Raw genomic sequence first — 9247 nt, forward strand, 5'->3', positions numbered from 1 at the left:
AGACTTTAAAGTCATAATTCAGACATAATTTAGAATTCATGATTTTTCTATTTGTCAGCTATGGCCTTGAATAAGTTATTTAGCTTTTATAAACATCAATGTCTTCACATATAATATAGAAAGTATATATTAAATAAAGTATGTTTATATGTAGAGTGCATAGGACATTATTCTATGTTTAATATAACTGAGGTATTAGCTAGTTGTAGCAAAAGGAGCACTAAAATGCAGTCAAAAAGAGAAAATTAGGGGCTGGAGCAGTGGTGCAAGCAGTAGGGCATTTGCCTTGCCTTTGCTAACCTTGATGAACTGCGGTTTGATCCCCTGGTGTTCCATATGCCCCCCCCCCAAGCCAGGAGTGATTTCTAAGCGCATAGCCAGGAGTAACCCTTGAGTGTCACATTGTGTGCCCAAAAAGCAAAAAAAAAAAAAAAGAAAGAAAGATAAAATCATAAATTATACATTTAAAATATCAGAACCTACTGAAACACTACATTAGTCCTTTCATTTTATTTACTCACATCATTCATTTGCTCTTCTAAGATTTATCAATTATTTCTTCAAATACAGAAAACATCCCATTTTATGACAAGAAAGATGTAGATAACTATTTTCCATTTGGTTTTAAAAAATAGGCAGTGTTTTATAAATAGGACATTAGTCTGCTTCAAAAGACGCTAGTTTATTGTGAGGAGTGACTAAAGGAAAGATCCCAGGTATAATCAATTTTAGCTTTTAATTTTTGTGGCATTTTCCTTACTACATTAAAGGAATTAAAGAACTTAAGCCTTTATTATATTATTTATTTATTTTGGTTTATGGGGCCACACCTGGCAGCGTACAGGGGTTACTCCTGAATCTGCACTCAGAAATCACTACTGGCAGGCTTGGGAATCATATGGGATGCCAGGGATTGAACCTGGGTCCATCCTGTGTCATCTGCATGCAAGGCAAATGCCCTACCCCTCTAAGTATTATATATAAAATCTTCAAAAGCCTTATATTATATTCCCAGATGTAATATAGCTGAATAAAATTAGAAGAAAGAAGTAAGATGATAAACAGACGGTACAACAGAATCAAGAAATGTATCAATGTAGGATTTATTCATGAGGATAGAAGAGGCATAAATGGGGAGAAAATTTGGTGTCTAGGGAAAGATAAGAGGGGACAGAATGAGGACATGGAAAAATTATTAGAAGATGGGCTTGAGAGAGAGAGAGAGAGAGAGAGAGAGAGAGAGAGAGAGAGAGAGAGAGAGAGAGAGAGAGAGAGAGAGAGAGAGAGAGAGAGAGAGAGAGAGAGAGAGAAGGTATTTCACGCTTGGACTTGCTTATACTATATGGACAGGCATGGTAATACAACTCACTGAAAAATGTCTTGGAGCAGGAGCAATAGTAAAACAGATAGGGTGCTTGCCTTGCTTATGGTCAACCTAAAATCGACCCTCAATTTCTGGCAATCCTTATGGTCCTTCAAGTACTGCGATGAGTGATTCCTGAATGCAGAGTCAGGAATAACTCCTGAGTATCACTGATCATGGCTAAAAAACTTAAAAAAGAAAGTAGAAGGGAAAAAACTTTTCAGGGAGTCAAAGATAAATTCAGGTGGTAAAATAAATTCTTTGCATTGTGTGACGCACAAAATTTGATCCCGAGTTTCATGATCGCCTCCATAGAAATTCCAGGAGTGGATCTGATGACACATAAACACTACTCTAGGTGTTTACCTAGAACACTTTGGTATCACTGAAAGTGATACCTTATTCAGTATTGCTGGGTGTGGCCCTCACATGACCTAATCCTCCCATTCCTGTCTTTCTATCATCTGTCTATCATCCTCTCTTGCCCCTTCTTCATTTCTCCCTCTTCTACTCCTTCCTCAGAATTTGCTTGTGTCTTAACAGAAGTAGTTTGATCTAAGTGGACCAACATAATCATGTGACTGAATGAAGCAATCATGTATTCTGTATTTGAAAGGTATACAGTAAGGTTTTTTCTACTGCCCTTTCTGTAGACTTATTTTTATAATGCCAATACTAAACTAAATTTATGTCATTGTAGTATACCTAATTAGTCAGGAGATGTCAAATTTATTCTTTCTACTAATATTCTAGTCATAGTTGCATACTATAATATAACTTTACTATCTTGTAGTCTTATTTTTAAAGGTTTCTTGTAAAATGTTTATTCTTTTTCTTTGTACAAATAAGGAGAAATTGGGGCCCTAGAGAGTAAAACAGCTAGCTAAACTCTTTTTTAGCAGCATAATAGAAAACTTCCATATTTGCAAGAGAATACTTTAGCTGAAAATTGTTGTTTTACTTTTAATGTTGACACATTAAAAAGAAACTGGAATTTTAATGTTAATGTGGTACTGCTTGTTAGAAACTTTTCTCTTAAAAAAGGCACATTAAACTAACTACAAACTTTCAATGACTCATAACTAATGTTTATTTTAGTTTTAAGATTAAAGGTGGTTTTGCTACCATTAGAAAGTAAATGTATGTTTCTAATTTTTTCCATTATAAGATAGAAAATATTTTATATTTGTTTTAGTGGGAAGTTTATATTTATTGTGTATTTATATGGACAAAAATGAAGGTTTTATTCTATTTGATAGATTTCATCAGGAAAAGGATGTGTGTGTATGTAATGATTATAGATATTTGTAGACCCAATCCAAAGCAGTTTAATTAATTATTTTATAAAAATATTAAGAATATCAATGTAGGATATACAGATTCCAGGACCTTCAATACAGAAATGTGAGATCAACAACAGAGACTGTGAAAAATAGAACTGTATGGGCACTACAGACAATGACCGGGATTGGACAAAGTAGTTTGCCTGGAGCCTAGAAATTGTCTTATGTCAGGAAACTTCAGGGGTAAAGTCTCCTTGTACTTAGGCCAAAGTTTTTCCTTCCCATGACCCTCATATTTTGGTGGGCCCATGCAAACAATAATTGCCACACTAACATTGATTTTACAGTACTCCTTTGACTCCAAACCTTTAAGAAACCACTAGTAAAAATATCTGGAACCGCAAAAAAAACCCAAAAAACAAAAAACACCAAAGGGTTTACATTAATGTTAACATATATGCTTTTAGTTACACTAGCATTCTGGGGGATAAAGAAGGGAGATAAGGGATATATGCTTGGGAATAGGGATGAAGGGAGGACAGCACTGTTGATGGAAAGGCCCTCATTTATTGTCACTGTGTACCTTAAATATCAATGTGTAAGATTTGTAATTCACTTTGGCCACAATAAAAATAAAAAAATATTAAGGATAAAGAACCTAAAACAGACAGTTACAGAAACTCTTTGGCAATATTAACAACTCAGATGCTTTCCTATTTCTGCTTTTCCATCTTTATTATGTTAAATTTTCAATCATCTTACTTTTTCATACATATCTATAAGATGATGAATCCAGCCCCAGACATCAAATCAATGCTGCAAAAATAAAGGAAGGGATTGCTTTTAAGTTCCACTCTATCTCTATGTTTCTTATTGAGATATAGAATTTTCAAAATATTCTCCCAGAATACTTCTATTTATATCTATGCTTTTTCTAAAACTACAACAACAAAACCACAATCATGCCAAACCTTTTCTTCTGCTTTATTTTAGTAGTTAGTTTTGAAAAAAATACAGTTCATGTATCCGGACACCCCCTAATTTCCCTGAATTCAGAATGAGGAAAAGACAGGTCTAATTGGGTTCAAGATTTAGTGTCATATAAATATAATTTCTGACTCTGTTTCCAAGAAAGAAAATTCTCCTTAATTTCCTCCACCATAAATCTCACTAGAGAATGCTATTTTCACCTGATTCAGTTGTGATCATTTCATTGATCCAGACCATTTTTGTTATTTTCTTTTTTTAACTAGAGATGATCATATCCTAAACCAAGTAGGAAGAAAAGTTCTCTTAGTAAGACAGAGGGAAAGGGAAATGATGTAAGCATTTGTTGCAGTGTTATTTAACATTTTATTCATTTCACCTATTAACTTGATGTTAACTTGTTTCTTCTCACATATTTAGTTTGTGTTTATAGGCTATCTCCCATTACTGACCATCTATAATACCACTGGTATTATATATACCTGATCTTTTCTAAAATACAGGGCTGGCTTTATCGTAAATTTTTTGTTTACTTAGCATGGCTTAGAAGAATGATCATGATCTTACCTATATAGACCTTTTTCTAATTTTTGCTTCCACATGACCTGCTTGATTCTTATGTTACCTCTTGCAACTGCATCTTTAGTTTATTTTTGCCTAGTATGTCTTCCCTCCTTCACTTCCATATACTAGTCCACTCTACAGATCTGTTTCTCTTTTATTTCAAATTTGAGAAATTTCCTTATGCTCTGTCCCTACTAGGTACAAGTGTTTTTCCCTTGCCCTTCTACTGTGGGAACTTCTATCTCTGTTTTATGACTATCTGTTTATATGATCCATTTTGGGGGGTTTACCATACTGTGTGATTTAAGCCAGGAACTATCTAACTTATCGTTGTACAGATTGTGATTCATAAAGGATGTTCAACTTATGTGTCTTTAATGGTAGAAAATATATTACTTATTTTTGGCAACAAGTTTGGGTACCACATAGATATAGCTCCATATTTTAAGAAACCAGGATAAATTGGAACCATTTCCCTTTCTCTTGTTCATTAGAACTTAAATATTATATGAAAAGATTATGAACAGAAGATAAAGCTGGAAAAACAGAGTTTTACAAATAAAAGATAATGGCATAATTGACTTTAAGATGCACAGAAAACTCAGTGTACAAAGATAGTCTGATAAAAATTGTACTTTGGAAATGATCCATTAAGTTGTATCCTCAGCTCTGAACAGTGTCAGCCTTCTTAACACCAGTTATTTGGGTTATGAACCACATTAAATGATATAAAAGCCCAAAGTCACTAATGGGTGTGTACACACACTTGCTAGAAAGCAGCACTTTGTAAAAGAATCACTTAATAGAAGTTTTAAGCAGTCAAGGCTACAAGTCGTAAATTTTTTAAAGAATAAATATTCTTCAAACCAAATACTTTATTCTGATTTTCCATTATAATTCCCACAACTCCAATAACTAAATATGTAGACAAAAGCAGGAGCTCATTTATTTATTTATTTATTTTTGATTTGGGGCCACACTTGGTGGTGCTCAGGGATTACTCCTGAATCTATGCTCTGAAATTACTCCTGGCAGGCTTGGGGGACCATATGGAATGCTGGGAATCAAACCGGGTAGGCCACGTCCAAGACAAATGCTCTAATTGCTGTGCTATCCCTCTGGCCTATAAGCAGTGTTTTGCTTCTGGATTTGAAAGTAAAATAAAAGATGAAGTTAAAATGATTAATCACATTACCTTTCTTGGGTCTCCTCTGTTCCCATGTTCTCAAAGAGTAGGGCTAAGAGACATTTTCATTTCTTTCTAATACTTTTGCCTCATTTCCAAATGTCAACTGCTGACCCACCAACCCCGGGGAGGTCAGCCTCAGCTGATTTTCCATTATCACCCAACTGTGACAGCTAGAGCTCAATTTTGACCTGAGGTGGCTCACAGACACTGTGATTTTATTTCCCCTGTTTTGTAGATCTACACTCATTGTGCCATTCAGTGTGTGATATCGTTTCCTTAGTGTCTGCCCTGAGGGACTGATACTTGATAGGGAGACCATGGGAATGTCCAGTGGGGAAAACGTTAACCAATGGAGAATATCTACAAACAAATTTCTTTTGTCTACCTACTCTGCTGAATTGCTCTAGAAGCTGTAGAGACTACCTGGAAATTTTTTTTTTTTTGGCTAAACTGGTGGTTCTTTCATTTTTTAAAATATTTTTTATTGAGACCAATGTGAATTAAATCTTTCACAGTTATATTTAAGGTACATAATGACAGTGAATTAGGGACATCCCCACCACCATTGTTTACCTCCCTCCACCCTTGCATCCATCCCATACATCCACCCTTGGTCCCCTGGGCTGCTAGTGTAGATCTTTTTGTAATTTGGGTCTCTTGATTCTATTGTTGTTACCTTTGGGCTGGTAATTAGGTCTGATAATTTTATATTTCCACTCAATGTTCCTGAGATTGCTTGTCCCAAGTACCATCCTTTTTTTTTCTTCCTCCTCTTTTCTTGAAATCAGGTAGGCAAACACCACAAAGAATCTGCTTTCCTGTCTTCCTAATTTAACTTTCCTTTCAACTGCTCTTCCACCTCTCTCCCAAGGTCTGTTCTAACATTCTTTCATCCCGGTTTCCAAACTATATAGCCAAGAACTCTTCACCCCAAACTAAAAATCAGAACCTAAAGCCATGTCATATCCCTAGAGATGCAAAGTTTTAACCCAACATATGAACCCTCAGTAGGTAAACTCTCACTATAAAACATTAGGAGAGATTTGTGTGTGTGTCTTTGAAAAGAGAATAAGCCAACAATTTGTTCTTTTGTACTTATTTGTCTTAAAAAGTCAATCCTATTAAAAATCACAGTGGATGCTAAGGAGAAATCCCTAGGATGCTAAAAGTGTTTCCCTTTGTTATGACTTCTTACAAAAATTGGCTTAGTACCAAAAGCACTGTGGAGAATTACTGAATTTAAAAACAAAGCGGGGGAGAATGTAGCACCCTATAAGCTGCTCTCCCTCAAGGAATATATGCCCCAGATGTATATGCCATGAATGATGTAAGACATTCTTGCATTTCAAGGAAAAAATGACTTGCTATATAACTTTGGTCAGTACTTTTTAATTACTTTAAATTATTTTTTATTTTTTAATATCTTTATTTAAGCACCATTATTACAAACATGTTTGTAGTTGGGTTTCAGTCATAAAAAGAACACTCCCTCACCAAAGCAACCTTTCCACCACCAATGCCCTCAACTCCCTCCTCCCTACCCCTGCCTGTATTCGAGACAGACATTCTACTTGTCTCATTTATTAACATTGTCATGATAGTTGCCAGTGTAGTTATTTATCTAACTGCACTCTCCACTCTTTGTGGTAAGCTTCATACCGTGGGCCGGTCCGTCCAGCCCTCATCTCTATTGTCTCTGGGCATTATTACAATCATGTTTTTTATTTTTCTTAAAATCCATAGATGACTAGACTATTCTGTGTCTATCTCTCTTCTCCCTCTGACTTATTTCACTCAACATAATAGCTTGTCCATCCATGTGTAGAAAAATTTCATGACTTAATTTTTATTTGTTTGTTTTTGAGCCACACCCAGTGATGCTCAGGAGTTACTCCTGGCTATGCACTCAGCAATCACTCCTGGCTTGGGGGACCATATGGGATGCAGGGGAATCAAAAATACAGTCAGTCCTGGGTTAGCACATGCAATGCAAATGCCCTACCACTTGCGCCACTGCTTCGGCCCTTCTTCTTCTTCTTCTTCTTCTTCTTCTTCTTCTTCTTCTTCTTCTTCTTCTTCTTCTTCTTCTTCTTCTTCTTCTTCTTCTTCTTCTTGACTTAATACTCTTATTTATTTTATTTGTTTTGTTTTGTTTTGCTTTTGGGGGGGGCACACCCATTGATGCTCAGGGGTTACTCTTGGCTATGCGCTCAAAAATCACTCCTGGCTTGGGGGACCATTCGAACACCTGGGAATCGAACTGTGGCCCATCCTAGGCTAGTACTTGCAAGGCAGACACCTTAACTCTAGCGCCACTATGCTGGCCCCAATACTTTTTTCTTTTTATAATTTCTTTATTTAAGTACCGTGGTTACAAAAATAGTCACAATTAAGTTTCAGCCATTGAATGTATACCACCCTTCACCAGTGTAACTTTCCCACTACCAATATTCCTCATTTCCCTCCTCCCCAATCCTCACCTGTCTTCAGGATAGACATTCTACTCCTCTCTCTCACTATCATTGTCATGGTAGTTGTCAGTGCAATTATTTCTTTAACTGTGCTCACTGCTCTTTGTGGTAAGTTTCATATCATGGCTGGTCCCTGTGGCCTATATCTTTGTTGTTTGTGGTTATTTTTATAATACTATCTTTTATTTTTTTTACATGCTACAGATGAGGTCAATATGTTTTAGGCTATGTTATTATTCTATGCTCATAAATAAGTGTGCTAATATCCCTCTAAAAGACAAGTCTTAGTGTCACCCATCTACAGACTTAAGAATATAAATAGGGGGGCTGGAGCTATAGTACAGTGGTAGTGAGTTTGCTTTGCATGCGATTGACCCAGGATGGACCTCAGTTTGATCCCCTGTACCCCATGGGTGTCACCCCTGAGTGTCCTCAGGTATAGCCCAAAAACCAAAAAAATAAAAATAAAAAAAGAATATGAATGGTGATGGAAAGATATTAGAGTATATAGGGCACTTGTTATGCATATGGTTTATCTGTAATCAACCCCTGGTACCACATATGGTCCCCTGAGCCCAGTTAGGAGTGTTCTCTGAGCACACAGCCAGAACTAAGCCCTGAGTACTGCTGAATGTGCCCTATCAACCCCCTACAAAAAAATAATCTTTCTTGAATTCCAGAGAGATAGTGCCTTGTATTTAGTCAAGCCAAGGTGTGCCTCCTTACCAGGTACAGCCCTGAGCCTCTTTCCCCAGATCCCAACTACTGTGTTAGTCTGAGGCCCTTGGATCACACTGTCAGCCTGTTGCTGGGAAAAGCCCCTGCCCTGAACCTCCTGAGCACTGGTTGGACAACCCCTGTCGCCAAATAAAATGATTATAATAAAATCTGACCTGAACATCAGTGATGTTTGTCATTATCATGATTAGTGATGATAGCTGCAGTCAATTTGCTCTGCAGCTGTTAAGATGGGGACTGGGGTAGCTGTTCTGTTGTCTTTATTTTATGCTTGGAGAATGACCTCAATTTTCTCTTCTGCCTGATTAGTCTCAGCATCTGGTTTCTTTTTGCCTTCTTCCTTTACAGACTGCCTCCCTTTGCCTTTCTCTCTCCCATGTCTGGAATCCAGCCAAAATGTACCACTAAAGATGCTTCTTTACATTTGAGCCTATTTGTAAGAATGCTGATTGCAACTTCAGTAAATTCATTTTTAATCCAAGGTGGAAGATTTTTGCTGTTTGGAGGAAAAAATAAATGTCTAAAAATAAAACTTGGTCATAAAAATAGGCCCAAATACTCATTTACTGCCTCACTTAGCTGAATGCTGAAATTATTCCAACAGTTCTAAATCAAGTATTTGTGTAAAATAAGTAGAGGATTTTTTTTAACT

The sequence above is a fragment of the Suncus etruscus genome, chromosome 13 (genome assembly GCF_024139225.1).
Source record: "Suncus etruscus isolate mSunEtr1 chromosome 13, mSunEtr1.pri.cur, whole genome shotgun sequence".
NCBI lineage: Eukaryota > Metazoa > Chordata > Mammalia > Eulipotyphla > Soricidae > Suncus > Suncus etruscus.